Genomic DNA, 15324 nt, shown 5'->3' with positions numbered 1-15324 from the left:
ACGATGGCCCCAGCTCAGTACTGAATCCTATTTTTGGCTGACAGCAGCAAGTTACAAGTCTGACAGGTTTAATAAACTGGTACTGATATTTACCAAATTTTTTTTCAAGTTTGTTTCAGCTGGATACAGAAGGATATGCATTTGATCAAAAAATATGCAGCAATAGCCAAAAGATCTCAGTGCCAGGAGGCATTATTCAGATCCACATGTTTAGAAGGAATCAAAGTAGGATTAGACATTAAAACTGGTAGTGATAACAGGTACTAGAATACTGTGCTAGAAAAAACGGGTCATAAGACTCCATGTTTCAAGACTGTTTTGAAGCATATGTGTATTCAGGAAGAGCAGCCAACAAGAAGGTGTAGGTCCCTGAACTTTATTTTTCCCTTCTGCCTGAATAGAGGTAGGGCCTTTCTCAACTCCAACACTCTTTTTTTTTTAAATGATAATTTAATCCCTCAAAACCATGATCACTGCACACTGTGTCTTGGTAATGGCAACACTGCGATGCCTGGAAGTACAGACTGCAAGGTGTTGTACCAAGAGTACAAGAAAGATTTAAAGCCACAGAAGGAAAAGGGCTGAACAGTCACAAGCCAAAGGAGATGCTGGCCACATCTTGGCTCCTTGGCCCCTAAAAATCATGCCATTCAGAGTGCCCAAGGCAGAGCATCCCACTGAGTCAATAGCACAGACCTGGAGAACATCCTGGGGCCCTCCTGTTGAGTCCTCACAGCACATCACACTTGTCACATTAGTTAGATTTTAATCACAATACCTGCCAGGACCAAAGGAACACATTCTGTGAAGATCTAAGATTTAATTGGCAACCTAGCTAACATTAATGAGCAAGCATTAGTGAACAACTTTTCACATCCAAATTGGTACTATAGACAATCTACCTCTACACAGGACATTGCATTAATCTTCTCTGTATTAGTATAAATTAACAATATAGAGTTCCAGGTATGTGACTGCGTGTTCCTTGCCAACAGCATCTGTCCAAACATCTGGAAGTACAGACCTAAAAAAATTAAAAAATGAAAAACAGAATAGTGGTTGGTAGTCAGTAAAAAATTGAAAAAACCTCAACTAGTCAAATCAATACTTTTTGTTCTAACATAATCTGCATTATTGAATATCAATATGGACTTGCAGAAAAGGACCGAATGCCCTTCTTAATTATAAATAAGGATTTACTTTTTTTTTCTAAAGCCCCATAGAGAACTAGAATATTCTTAAGCAGCTTCTCAGAATACTCTAAACACATTGAAAACTCATGCTAAGACACTCATTTTTTAACCTAAATCACTCACCTTCAAGCACATGATCATTTAAATCACAATATGCAGTAGCATATCTACCTACATGTGTATGTAGGCATGTAAAGGAATTCTCGGCTTGACAGAGTCGACGGAGCCTCTCCTGTAATATCCCCATCCTTGAGGCTGATGGAGAAGAGAACAGTCGGAAGAAAAGATGATGGATCAGGAAATTTTCAGAAGGGCACAAGGGGTCAGACACTGGGCTAAAGTTAGAGCAGCCCTCATACTGCTTTGTATAATATTTTACATTTGGTCCAATGATAGAAACTTCCACTGATTACAGGATCTTCTGGCTTTTTAGTCTTCTCTCTTCTGGAATAATGAACATTTATGTAAGTCTCAGAATGATGATGAATATATTCCCTTCTGTTATCAGAACTGACTGAAAAAAAGCATCTTTGATTAGCCTGCTGGGTTGGACAATGAAGTCTCTGTGAGGATCATTAGTGGCCAGGTAAGTGGAGGCTTTTTCTGAGCTGTCTGCCAAGCAAAGAGGGTAAGCATTTTACTCTTCCAAATTGGAGCCTTTTTCATTAAAACTGATAAAACTAAGAATCTGGTATTTTTTTTAGCCACAGCCTCTAAAGCAGAATGTGCTTTTCAGCTATGCTTTTAATGTATGGCATAGTTCAGAGACAGATTTGAATCAAAGCAAAGGACAGACTATAGTTGGTTTTAGACGGGTGAACAAAGGGAAGAGGCAGCCTCTGGGACTTGTCTGCCTTCATGTCATGTATAACACACTGTAATATGTCTTATGATTATTAACAAGATCGCAGAATTCAACTAGCCAGAGTGTTCCTTGGGACTTCCTCTGGGACTTGGCCCTTTCATACCCTTCATGTTCTTCCCTTCAGAGCAGTTTTGTGGTTTTAAGGGACAGTGTCAGCTTGCCCCTATGGCCTGTATGCATTTCTGTTGTCCCCACATGGAGAATGAAAGACTTAAATAACATGCAAAACAGAATGTCTGAATAATTTCAGTGCTACACTCTTTGAACCATTTTGTTGTCTAAGAGAAATTCCCTCCAATCTAAATATTTTTATACCTCCCCAAATCTGAAGAGGTTCTGCAGGTGCTGCTAGCTGATAACTGTTTATAGAAATCTAACTAAAGGTGATATTTCACACCAACAAAATCCAGTTTAGCTTAGCATAGCCCAGATATAGAAAGAAAATATTCCCATAAGAAGAATATGTGGGCTGACCAAGACATATTCTTTATATATGGCCTCTCCATTTCTCATCGGAGTCATAGAGGAAGAGACTATAGTATAATGACTGTACAACAATTTAGAGTAGCAGTAGCATAGTAATCTACACTTACCTTTGAATACATGTCTGTGTGTGATTGATACATGTAGTTCTTACATCAAGCACGAGCACACTGATAATTAATAATGTTTAATGAAATGGGGATCACTGACACTTGAAGTTCCCTTTCATAGTACACATTAAAAATACGTTTCTCTTGTAGTGATAATTTTGAACCCATCACCATCTGTCATTTCAATTAGTTGAGGTACAAATAATATTTTAATGAATTTCTAACAACCCAATTGCATCAGTAATTCAGATAGTTGGCCAGTTAAAACATATCCTTTGTGATTGCACTAACCATAAATCTGTTAACTTCAGAATGATAATTAATTCCAATATCTGTATTTTCTTCAGTGTCATCCTGGACTCTCTTTTTCTTTGCTTGGTTTTGTGTTTTTTACATAGTCTGCTACACGCTTGCATTCTGACATTACCCTTGAAAATCCCATACTGCAAAAATATTTCCTTTAGAGAGGCTTTACACAGAGCCAGTCAGTCCTCTGCCAGAAGAAAAACTGGGTTCCCTGTTGCGGTGCTGGAACTAGGCTGAAGCTAGGTCATGTTTTAATAGCTGAGCGAGTGCATGTGTGACTGGATGAGTGGGTGGGTATGCCATTTCCTGCCTACACTGTTGAAGGTCATTTCTCACTGCGTGAAAAAAGGCAAACTTTGATATTAGCCATTGTATAGGACCAATTTTTCATCTAGACAGTTAAAATCAATGAAGCAGCGGCAATTTAGTCCAGAAAAGAATAAAGAATAATATCTTGTGAAATTAAGATTATTTTACCTAGAAATTTCTTTCTCTCTCTTTTTTTTTTTTTTTTTAATTTTGAAAGAGTCATGTTGGAAATAAAAAACAGAAAGAACTGCTTTTTAACTGAACCTCCCAGTGGTGATCCAGTCAAAGTAAGCAAAGGAATATTTCCCAATACTAGAATTTTATTTCTTAATTTTCCAGTCTATTTCTTGTGAAATGTGCATATATTTCAAGCACTTAAGTCTCTCGTATCAATATTACTTACCTCAATAAATATGAACGTTTATCTATAATGAAGACCTGAGGAGATGAAGCAGCAACTTAGATATATCTGCAAAGACATGCTCTTTCTTGTAGCAGAGATGCTGGGGAAATCTATTTTTGTATTCCACATTATAGAGGATTTCTGATTCCGATTCTTTTGGGGAAAAATGATTCTTTTAGTCACAAACATAAAAAGAAATTTTTTTGGCACGTGCATGGAGCCAAAACTAATACCAGATGTGAGCAAAGTGACAATATTGCAGTGATGAGATTGAAGTTAGAGCAAAGAATTACACAATACTGCAAAATTACTGGCAGGAAGGAAAAAAAACCACTTCCTAAGAGCTGGAAGTAGCTCTGTCCTCACCCTGTTTTGACTGATTAGCCTCCTGTTCACCCAGGTGATGTATAATCGTATTTGTCCTGTTGGATTTAGATCTGTTCATAGACAGTCTCTCAACCGGTAAGATTGATGTCTGGATGAAGACTTCTTGAATGAAGACTTCTTTTGCTGGGTGGCATCTAATATATTTGTACCAATATATTTATAGGAAGTGCAACGTATTAATGCAAATTGAAAACAGAGAGATGATTGTATTCTGTCTTTGCACTTTTTATCTCATCTTTGACATAGGCTTATCCTCCAGACAATATCCACCGTGAAACATTTCCCTGATATGGCCTTCACATGCTCTTGCCCTCTCTTTCTCTTGTAGTATTGATTTTTGCTCCTCTCCTGGAAGCACAGCTCGACAGGTCATTCTTCCAAATCCCAGTGCTGCAGCACTGGGGCTATTTTTTATCAGTGGTCAGGGAACATGAGTTACATTTTCTGACTGGACAGAGTTCTATTAAAGGGTCTTTTGAAGCACTGTACCGAGCTTGTAAAACACAGTAGATCCTGTGCATTGATTTCTGAAAGAACACTTGCAGCAAATTAGTCACAAATTCCTTAGCCCATAAAGAGGTTTCCAGGTTAACATCCTCACACCTGGGAGGAAGGTTTGGAAACCTAATATTTATTAGTATCTAATTAACAATTTTAACTTGCTTGCCATAGCTGCTTGACACCAGTAGCTTACAGCAGTTTCAGTGAGAAAGCAATCGTCCTCAATATCAGCACTTTGCCTTCATCCACCTTGGAGTATAATGAAGTGCCTATAGATTAGATCTTAATAATATCTTTAGATCCTAATTACTAATTGTTAGAGTCTGCAGTTTATAATATATATATTTCCTTATAATATATTTATATATTTATATATAGTACCATATCCCATTTTATAAAAATATACTATTTATTTTCATATATAATATAATATAATATAATATACAGTCTGAGGTGACATGGGTTTCCCTTCTCTGCTACTCTTGGAGAATCTTGAGTTCAAATTTTCAAACTAAAAGGATGTTGAAATCATCATCATTGCTTCACGTAACTCACCTGCTCTAGGTATTTCTTTGTCAGTTGTCCTTTAGTAATTTCATAAAAATAAAAGTCCTCTTCATTTGTTTTTGGAGGAACCCCTACCAATAACAGTGGTCATCTTAACCAGAAGCGAGATTAACATCCACCTGTTTTCCACGATTTTCAGTTTCCAGAGAAACAGCATTTAAAGTGTGAAGTACTCCGTCATGTACTGCTGAGCTGAGGCAGGAGAATATGAACCTGTCATCTTCCAGTCCACCCTGTTCTCCCACCTTGCCAGAAGTCAGCTTATTATTTGCTGATTCTGCACGCTTGATTGAAATTCGGTTTCTACAGCATTCACAGGCTTATGCAGACCCCAGCATTACATAGAAAGTTGAATAATAATACATGAATGAAAGCTTAGAGCATAAGCTCCAGAGTATAGTAATGAGGATGCAGGATGCTAACTTTATTAATCTCACACTTGTCAAGAAATTTAGCTGTGCATAGCAATAAATGATATAGTCTTGTTAAGCAGTGCGATTCATTGGATTACGGATATCAGAGATTCAGAAAGAAATCAATCTATTTTAGAGCCATCAAACCAATTACAGCTGCAACTGCAATATTTTCAGGGGGCCTAAAGCTTTATTTATTTTACTATTTTTACACCTTAAATGGGATTGCTTGTATAGTAACATGAAGTGCTGTGCAAGTGTATATATTTCATAACCAAACCCAAACTCTTTGTTTTCTATGCCTGATGACATTAAAATGAGTGCTCCTTAGTGAGAGATTACCGGCTGATTTTCTGCCACTTCTTTCAATTCTAAACAAGGCAATAACTTCTCCTTGAGAAGAAATAAAAGTTTATTTATGGTCTTTAGAGCCATGATATTCTCCTTAGTGGCGTACTGAGTGATGATAGCCTGAAAGATTTTGATGTAGTCATAGTAAGATTTCATTCATTTGGCTGTTTGTGAAAAAGATGATCTTGAAGCAGATTTCTGAATACATCTTTGAGGCTTTGAAAGTATAACATCTCTGAGGGTGCATAAACAAGAATTTAGTGTATTTAATATGAACAAATTCTTGTCAAGGCCTTACATAACACGATATGTAAATCCATTGAAGGATGAAATGGAACTAGTTAGATGCAAGTCAAAACACTGATAAGTCACAGCTAATCAGATACAAATAAAAATAGGTGCTGAATTTTTAAACAAGATTCAGTTGATTAGATTGGGATCATTCCATATTATTCAGGGGCAACAATTTTATGCAAGATGAGCAAACATCAGGAGCATTCATCTTTCTTTGTTTTTTTAAAAGTTTACCTGTGCGTGAGTTCTAATTCGTCTTTCTTATTATTATTGCTGAAGTAAAGTGATATAATATTACAAACTGGAAAACACTGATTACACTAAAATAGGTTTTAAATATAGTGTTGTATATAAAAATGTATATTTTTATTAAATATCTGGCTGGAGACAGGCATTAAGTAAACAGAAAGGCACTGCAGAAGAGAGTTCAGCCGTTATTGCCTTGTGATTGGGTTATCATTAAGTTTCATCATTCTTCTTGCTAAATCCTCTATTTGACATCCCTCTTTTAGCAGAAGACAAAAGCAAGAACAATTTGCTATAGAGAAGTTAACCTTTTTTTCACAGAGTTCTTCATTCTCATGGCTTTGAACACTGCTCACAGAAGGAGCTCTCCAGCACACTCTCTAAGACACAGACAAGTTCGTTCCAAGCCTCTGCCAAGTTCTCTGCACAGACAATTTCAGTTTAAAGAGAGGGTTAGCCTGCACATTCTTTGGAAGTAAAGCTACTTCTTACTCTGTTTGCCTAACACCAAACACATCAGAAGCCAGTGATTTGCCTTAGTCAACGCACGTGTGGACTGTGCAATTAGTAAACTTGATAAACCATCTTGCAATCCAGATGAAACAAAGTTTATGTGTCCAAAAGAGAGTATGCTCCCATTTGTAAGTACTTCATAATTCTGGCTGATAAAATAAAGCTGTCAGAAAATAAATGTCAAAAATGCCAGTGGGGAATGAGAGTTATTCTTAGATTGTGCAATCAGTTGGGGAATATGGTTCAGTAGGCAGTACCAGACCTGGGTTATCTTCCTGCTTATGTTATTTCCACCACTCACGCTAATTCACTTATACCTAACCGTTAGACTCCTGTTTGGACATGTGTCTGGGTTTTATTTCTCCATCAAAACTAAGATGTCAGAGGAAGCTGGCTTGTGAGAGGAAGTAGAGAGCACTCTTGGACTTAGCTCCTCAGAGGTAATCCTAGATGCTGTGTGTTGTATATGGCCTTTCAGACAAGGATAACACGACACTTGTTCAGTGCTTAGCAATGTGGAGCTTCCCTCATAAATCAGGACCTAAAAGACATATCTCAGTTGAAAGGGAAAATGTTCTGTTCTTCAGAGAGGTGCTTTTTGAACCGTTCTTAACATCTATGATGTGCTCAGCTGCCACCAGAATGGATGCTACACAAATGCTTAGAGTTATCCAAAATTACCACTTATTCCAACAGTACCTAGATGAGCTGGTACCTTTTGTGTTCTGAACTGTTGATAAATATCTTGGGCATAAGAAGTGTTTGATCATTATGAATTCACATGCCATTAATTGTAATATACTGTTGAAAGGAATTCATTTTATGTTCATGCAGCTGTCATGCGTACTGCCAGGGCTCTTATATTCTAATTTAGTGCTAGTCAATGGGCATAATAAAGGTGTTACTCATCAAATCTTGAGCATGCTATATTTGTGTATCCTACACTGCAACCAAAGCACAGGGCAGACGTAAATAGCTTCACACTGACATAAGCATGCTATAATTTCATGGCATCTTTAATGTCTATGCATCATGAAGATAAACTGGTAGAATGGAATAATTAATTAAATTGCATTTTATTTTTAACAGAAACTGAGCTTGGTATTACACTTTCACCTAAATTGAATCTACCTGATTAGTATTATAGAATTAAAGCTGCTCTAAGATGAATTGGTTTCATATCTTTAGTTTCTTCATGCTTCTAGTATCTGTGAATTGCATTGTACTGCCTAGATATCCTGCCATCTTTTCAAACTGCAATACATACAAACAAAGATTGCTTAGCTCTTCTTTAACAAAATAGCTAAGCGAGGAAGAACACAATAAATGAAAAATATGTTACGCAGTTCTCAAAGTCCTATACTTCAGGCCCACCACAAAAGATGGGCTTGTGGCAAGCCCTTCATGCACTAAATTAAAACTATTTTATATCCAGGAAAAAAAAGTTAAATTCAAGAGTCAGGCAATCCCTGAAGTATGCTGCCTCTGTTCCAAACCTCTGGTTCTGCTATATCACCAGGCTGTGACTGATCATGAGCAGAAGAGCTATTCAAGGGCTGACAGTCCATACGTGACTTGTAAAGTGAAGGTGTGATGGAGCTCAAGAAATTAATTAAGACACAGAGGGAATTAATGGTTAATATGGACTCATCAGCTCCAAAGTGAATATCAGATAACCTTCAGCATGGTTTATGCCTATTACTCACATTATATTCTGTATAAACTCAATGGATGTACTATTAGTATTATCTATGAAGAATAAATCATTTGTTATGAACTGTGAATCTCAAACAGAAACCAGCTATAGATCACTAGTCTGAAATGTAAAAATGTTTCATGCAAAAAAATGTTGGACACTTCTGGCATAGGAAAATAAAGTATCCTGCATAAATTAATTGTATTTGTTAATTTTGATGGCATGAGCCCCTGAGGGAAAGACATTAACAGTTATGACATTGTGCAGCATTAAATATTTAAATGTAGTTTGGTATACAGGGACACAGAGTGTATCCCCTGAGTAGTTCATAGGCAATAGTCCCTAGCTTTAGTCCAAAAGAAAATACACTAGAAAATTAATACCAAAGTTTGGAAATGAATTCTTGAGAGCCCACAGCTCAGCAAGGAACAAAACCAAAATGCACAGTACTTTAAAGTTAGAAAAGTGTTTATAAATCTTGATCGAACCCTACTCCAATGCACTGGTTAGAAGGAGCATTCAGATGATGACATAAATTGTGTAAACCCAACAAAAGCTGGGAGGAATTTAAGTCTCTACTTCCATGAGAGCAATCAAAAAAGCTTTTTCTCTAGCACTGTCCAACCAGTGAAGTACCTGTCGAAATTCATCAGGTACCTCCTTGCACAACATGAAGGTTTCTGCTAGGAACCAGGTCACGGTCTCTTTCACCAAAAGCCCAGCTGAGGATCAAGGCCCGTGCTCTTCTTGTGATAACTCTCGCCAGATCTATAAGCTGAAGAGCTGCGTTTTGTTTCCATCTCAGCCTGCAGATGAAGTTAAAGGGGAGCACTTTCCAAACCTGTTCACAGATTACTGCTCGAACAACTAGGCTGTTGGCTGACGCACATGGTGGGTGCTCTCCCCTTGATGCTGTGCTATTGTGCAGCTAAAACTGCAAGTATCCTTGAGCCAAATTCAAGCAACCAAATAGCAGTAGGACTCTATAACCTAAGAGTTATGATGCTTTGCTCTGTGAGATCATGACCTTGTTCCTGTCATTGTCTGCCTATGTGGTACACAGTAACTCAAAATTAGATAGAAAATAACCCTCCCATTACCTTCAATTTAACTTGCTTTTTTGGATGTGATTTTTTGGAAAAAAAAAAAAAATGTCAGGGCACAGAGAGATTTGTGTGGGATTGCTGAGACCCGGATCCTTTGGGCATAGGAAATTCTGAACCCTCTCCTAATGTAAGCAATGATATGTCATACTCATAACATCAGACGTTTCGAGACTCCTTTTCTGAAAGTGTTTCTTTTCAGTGATTTCCTCCTGAGATAGCAGAGGTGGTTTCAAATAGTGCACTCTGAATGCAAAACAAAAGGCCAGTGCCCTCTGACCAGTGAAGATGGGAAAAAGCCATCCTAATTAATGTTGTTATTCGTTTGCCTAAAAGCAGCTGGGAATTTAATTAGTTCTGTAACTTGTTAGTTTTGATGGATATCTGCCCTCTGCACGGAGCAGCTGTTATCTCACCTCCAGCTGCTTCTTGCAGATCAGCAGCTCCTAATCTTTTTGGAGCCAGCCTCACTGCTACCGGCCTTGCCTTGCTCCTCTGACCGAGCACCGCTTCGTCGCTGGCTTTCACCAGTGCTGGATGCGGCTCCCTTCATCCCTGCAGCCTCCTTGTTTCTCCCTCGATGCCGAAACCCTGCTGCACCTTGCCTTGCCACGCTCCCGACGTTTGCTGGTTCTCTGGAGTCGCCCCAGCTGGCTCTTCCTCCCTCCCTCTCCTCTGATATTTTGATGTTAACAGAGAGATCTTTGCCAACGAGCCCAGCAGAGCTTATGAGACTGGGCTCAATCCTGGTTTTCACCGCAACTCATCTTGGCTGTAACCCTCCCTCATGGATCAACAGCCCAAAACCTGCTGCTTCAAGAGTGGACAAGGTAGAGCTAGAGAGCTGGGTGTTATCAGCTCAGGCAAAGTGATTCCCCTCATGAAAAGAATGGGGGGGGAAGTACATTTTATATGTATATATAAACTAAAAAAATAATTTGGAAAATGAATTTCTGGTCAATCTGAAACAGAAAATGTTAGCTTCATCCCACTGGAATGAAAATAAAAGGGAAAAAAAAAAAAAGATTTTAATTAAATGCTTAATTCAGTCCAAAGCAAAGTTTTCATGTCTTTTTGCTGTGTAATCCTTTTAAATGTATTTGGCTAAATTCAAAACAAAATTTATTTAAATGGTTCTATTTTTGCATTTTCAAAAGTTTTTGATCTTTCTTTTCTGGACCTATCAAAGCTGTTCATATTCCAATCATTTTGATACTCTCTAAAGCACAGTTTTCAGAAAATAAATGATTGATGATAACAACTTTGCCTAAGTCTGTCATTCACAATTTTCCCTCTTCCTTTTCCCTTAGTGGACTTGTAAAATAGATGGTCTTGGAAACACACCTTATTGTGTTCCAGCTGAATGCCCTGCTAAACTGAGACATTGCTTGGAGTTTGCATAAGAAATGTCTTTTCTCTATGTCTGTGTAAGAAAGGGGAAAAAACTATAACAAAAGGGTTGTGCTAATTTTATATTTATATTTTTGTAAAATTAAAAAGCCCCAAGAGATTTAACCTACAGTCAAACAAGCCTGTGCTTTCTCATCTAGCTCTGTATATTGTAATTATTATATTGTACTATTTGTTACTATGACTGGCATCAAATTGGGGATTAACTTGGCTAGATGCTCAATATTTTCATACAACACTGTTGGGTATAGAAAAACTTTCTTAAGAATAAAAGAGAATCTTCTCTTTGGACTATTTCTACTATGAACACAGTATTACTCCCTTTTTCTCAACTGTTCTCTTTCTTGAATTTTTTTAATGATCCGAAATTTGCCCTTGTCATCCACAGCACAGAAAAAAGCATTTTAAGATGTTTTACTGGAGTGACTCTGTGCTCACAAAGTCATTTTTCACAGATTATATCAGACCACATACTAATAACATATGCATACTCACTACCAGCTTGTCTGGGACAAATGATAATTTTGACACTCTCTAATGCATCACTTTCACTGTGTTCAAGGATTTATTATCCTGCAAATGTTCATGGGCACTGTAGGGGAATCAGATCTTACAGCCTTTCAGTAATTTTCTGAAATCTCTTAATCAACATTTCTGTTCTTTAGAGCTAAAGGGATTCTCAAAGTTAAGTATAAAGTAATGCTAACCTGTTACATCTGGACTTTTTGCTTTACATTTTTGCTGAATGTCTTTTTAGGCTTGAGTGCATTTTCATCTCTCACCTTCAAAAAGTAAAAATCCATGAGGATCCAAATGTTGCTAGTATGGCCACCTGTGACCCAAATATAAGATTTTTGGGGTAATGAGATACTGACTTCAGGTGGCAAATACGTTGCTATCAGCCATTTGAACACTGCACATTTAGCCTCAGCAAATTGCTACTCAGACTAATTTATTAGTCTCAGTAAGTCTCATGCTGGTGAAATTTTAAAGTTGTTGTAAACTACATCAGGAGAAATGCATAATTAATTTTTCCCTGTATTCTTGATGCTTTGGTTAAAATGTACAATTTAGGAGATAATGTTTGAGGCTGGATCGAACCTCTCTGAAAGTGGTAGGTTGGCATATTTTTACACAATACAAAGCTCTTCAGTGCTCTTGGAAAAACAGCTCCGTGCAGGTGCTGTTTGGGAAGGGACACACACAGAAAGGGGCGTACAGAAACGAAGGGCTATGTCCACAGCCCAACGCAATGCCATGTGGACGTACTGCTGCTCTTCAGCTCCAGAAAAGTACCCATGACAAAATGCTTTGAGCATCTCACTCTCCTCTTTAGTTACCTGTATTTAGTTATTGGGCTCAGAATTATGCTGTGATGATCTACTATAAAAGACCAGGAAACCTTGGTACAGTCTGACTGAGCACTAACATATGACTCACAGGGAAATAATCTAGATGGTGGGCTCTCAGCTTGAGTGCTCATTGAAAATGTTTGTGTTGTGAATAGAGAAACTTTTTGTTTGTCTGATTACCCCGAAGCTCAAGAACATAAAAAGAGATTTTTTTTTTCCCACTCATAAATCCATGGAATTGTATCAGAGGTACCTGAATGACTCTTTTTCTCCTCCCTCCCCCGCCTTTTTTTTTTTTAAATTTATGAACACTGAAATAACTTTCAGAGCCCTAAATTTTAACTTTTTACTAGCTTGAAATGGACCAGCAATATTTCTTCTTACAGCTTTCAAAATCAGGTTTCACCAAGTAGAAAGAGTTCTAGACACTGAAAATATAGGTCTTTGTCTGAAATTTGTTCTCAGATAAAATGTCAGGCATACTCAAGTATCAGAAGTCTGTCATTAAGTCTTACAGACTGCAAAAGGTTCTGAGCAGGCTTAATGTTTTTCACCAAAACAGTTACACAGAAGTCAAGTTTGCAAGTGTCAGAATCTTACAACTGAATGCTATGGCTCTAGTTAGAGGTAAAAAATTCCTGTGAAACTTGACATAAGCCAGTGGAACAAAGTGCAGATGTAGTTACATACTTGTGTAAGGATTTCAAAGCTAAAACCCTGAAATGCAGCAGTCTGAAACCTTTCCAGAATTATTCCACATCTGCAAGGTACCCTTCCCTACTCTCAGTTAGTTCTCTCTCTCTGTTCTGATACTCAGTCCTGATCTCAAATGCAAGCAGCAATGAAAGCAAAGTAACTTTCTGCTTACACAGAGAGTGAGACAATCTGGGGTGGCATTTTCACTTGTCCCATTTAAGAAGAAACCTTTGGGACATCTTTCACACTCTCCACACATCAATGCAAAATGATAGCAAAGAATCAGCAAGTTCTATATCTGTAACTGAAAACTGAAGTTCTCCCATATTTAAATTCCTTTAGGCATTTCGTGGCTACCTCCACTGCATTAAACCATCTCACAATTTTATATATTAAATCTTTCTCTTTTCCCTTCTGGACTTAAAATATGACAAATAGAAAGCTCAGATACTTTTATAATCCATAAAATAAAGAGATTAATAATGGGATATTTTTTGAGTAAAATTCTTTCCATGTTTCTCCTGAAAATATGTTTTTTTTAAAAAGTAGCCTCATGACTAACAAATACAGGTTTCAGATAACAAAGTGAATATTCAACTTAAAATAAAAGCCAATCCTTTTAAACAACTGAAATCTGAAAATAGAATAAAAGAAAACAACAATTCTACGAAGGAGAAGAAAACCTGGTCCCACAACAGTGAAAGTTTTCAGAATGAAACTCTGTGTGGATGTGTGTGTGTGCATATATGTATGTTTGTATTTTTTGTTCATGCATCCTATACTCCTAATTAAAGAAGCATTAGCAAACCCACCGAAATTATTTGTTACTCTAACTAAAACTCCCTTAAAATGGTAACTTCTTTCATTCATCTTTTCCAGTCATTGTTGCTTCATGTGTATGTATGTTCATCATAAAACTAGATTACCCAAAATACTTGATGCTACTGAATTCAAATGATTTTAGAAGAATAAATATACTTCTTTAAAAAAATCTTTTGATCTCTCTATTCTGAGAATTCAAAAGTTAGGACTTTAGTTATAATATCCCAGTGGCAGATAGAACTAAGAATGTCTTTCATGCTTCCATGTTAATGCATTTCTTACATTAACATATCTAGGTATATGAGTAATGTCAAGACTTCCCGAGTTTGCAAAATGTCTTTCACTGAAATGTGGAATGCTTTGTACTTTCAAATACACACTCTCAACCCCCCTCTACTGTAACATAATATTTATCTGACTATATAGTAAGATAGTTGTGGGATACGTTGTAAGGTTAGGAGACACTTTTCAAGTGAACTTCATGACAACATACTTCTTTTCTAGTAAGAGCAGCAGACTTCACTTCACTCTAAAGAACTTCCTTTTGTATATATATTCCTTCCAGGTATAAGAAAAGAGGTGCTATATAATAGCCTAGTCTAACATAATGCTTAACATGAATTAAGACCTCACATATCTAACTGAAAAAGCATGACATACATTTAACCATGTATGCCAACCCTCAATGTGTACTGATGCTGAAATTGTAACAAGAAGTGCAATTTCTTGTGTCACACAGTGGCAGTTTTGAAAGCTAAGAAATACAATGGTAAATAGTGAAAAATAACCACCTTTTTAAGGAAGCAACAGAGAATATATTTGTCTTAACTGATGGTAAAACTAGTGTAATGACAGCAACTTCCTTGTGGGTATCCCTCAGTTTCATTGGGAACACTAGCAAATTGTTACTTTTAAAATTTTCATTCTTTGTCTACAGACAGTTTCTACAACAGTACTGAAGTTCTTCCTGCAGAGAACAACATCTACCTGCAAAAGGATAGACACAATGATCAGTAATGTTCCTCAAAATCATCATCCTGAGAAGCTGGAAGAGTTTAGAAGAGTTATATTTTTCTTTACATTAGTGCATTAGCCTCAAATAAATTAGACAGAGACAATTAGGTAATAGAAAGGGCATAAAAGCCCTTAGGAAAGGAGCAATCAATTAATGTCTAAAATTTCAAATACTCAGCTTATATTAAAGCTGTGAGAGAGCATGTGAGAAGATCTCTCACTTTTTACTTTACCTTCTCTGCTCTCAAATCCTGACACCAACTACTCCATGTATGACTGCAAATATGCAC

General features: G+C 37.1%; 1 long non-coding RNA gene across 1 annotated transcript in view; it reads right to left on the bottom strand.

Moving 5' to 3' along the window:
* Positions 1 to 404: 404 nt before the first annotated feature.
* The window catches only part of LOC138689043 (uncharacterized), a 56634-nt gene continuing 41714 nt past the window's right edge, over positions 405 to 15324 (bottom strand). Inside the window, exon 3 of the long non-coding RNA XR_011327848.1 lies at positions 405 to 1024. This is a non-coding gene — a long non-coding RNA (uncharacterized lncRNA). The remainder of the gene's footprint in view (positions 1025 to 15324) is intronic.

The sequence above is a fragment of the Haliaeetus albicilla genome, chromosome 14 (assembly GCF_947461875.1).
Source record: "Haliaeetus albicilla chromosome 14, bHalAlb1.1, whole genome shotgun sequence".
In the NCBI taxonomy this organism is placed as follows: domain Eukaryota; kingdom Metazoa; phylum Chordata; class Aves; order Accipitriformes; family Accipitridae; genus Haliaeetus; species Haliaeetus albicilla.
Note: the sequence above shows the minus strand (reverse complement) of the source record. Positions and strands in the feature narration are given on the sequence as shown.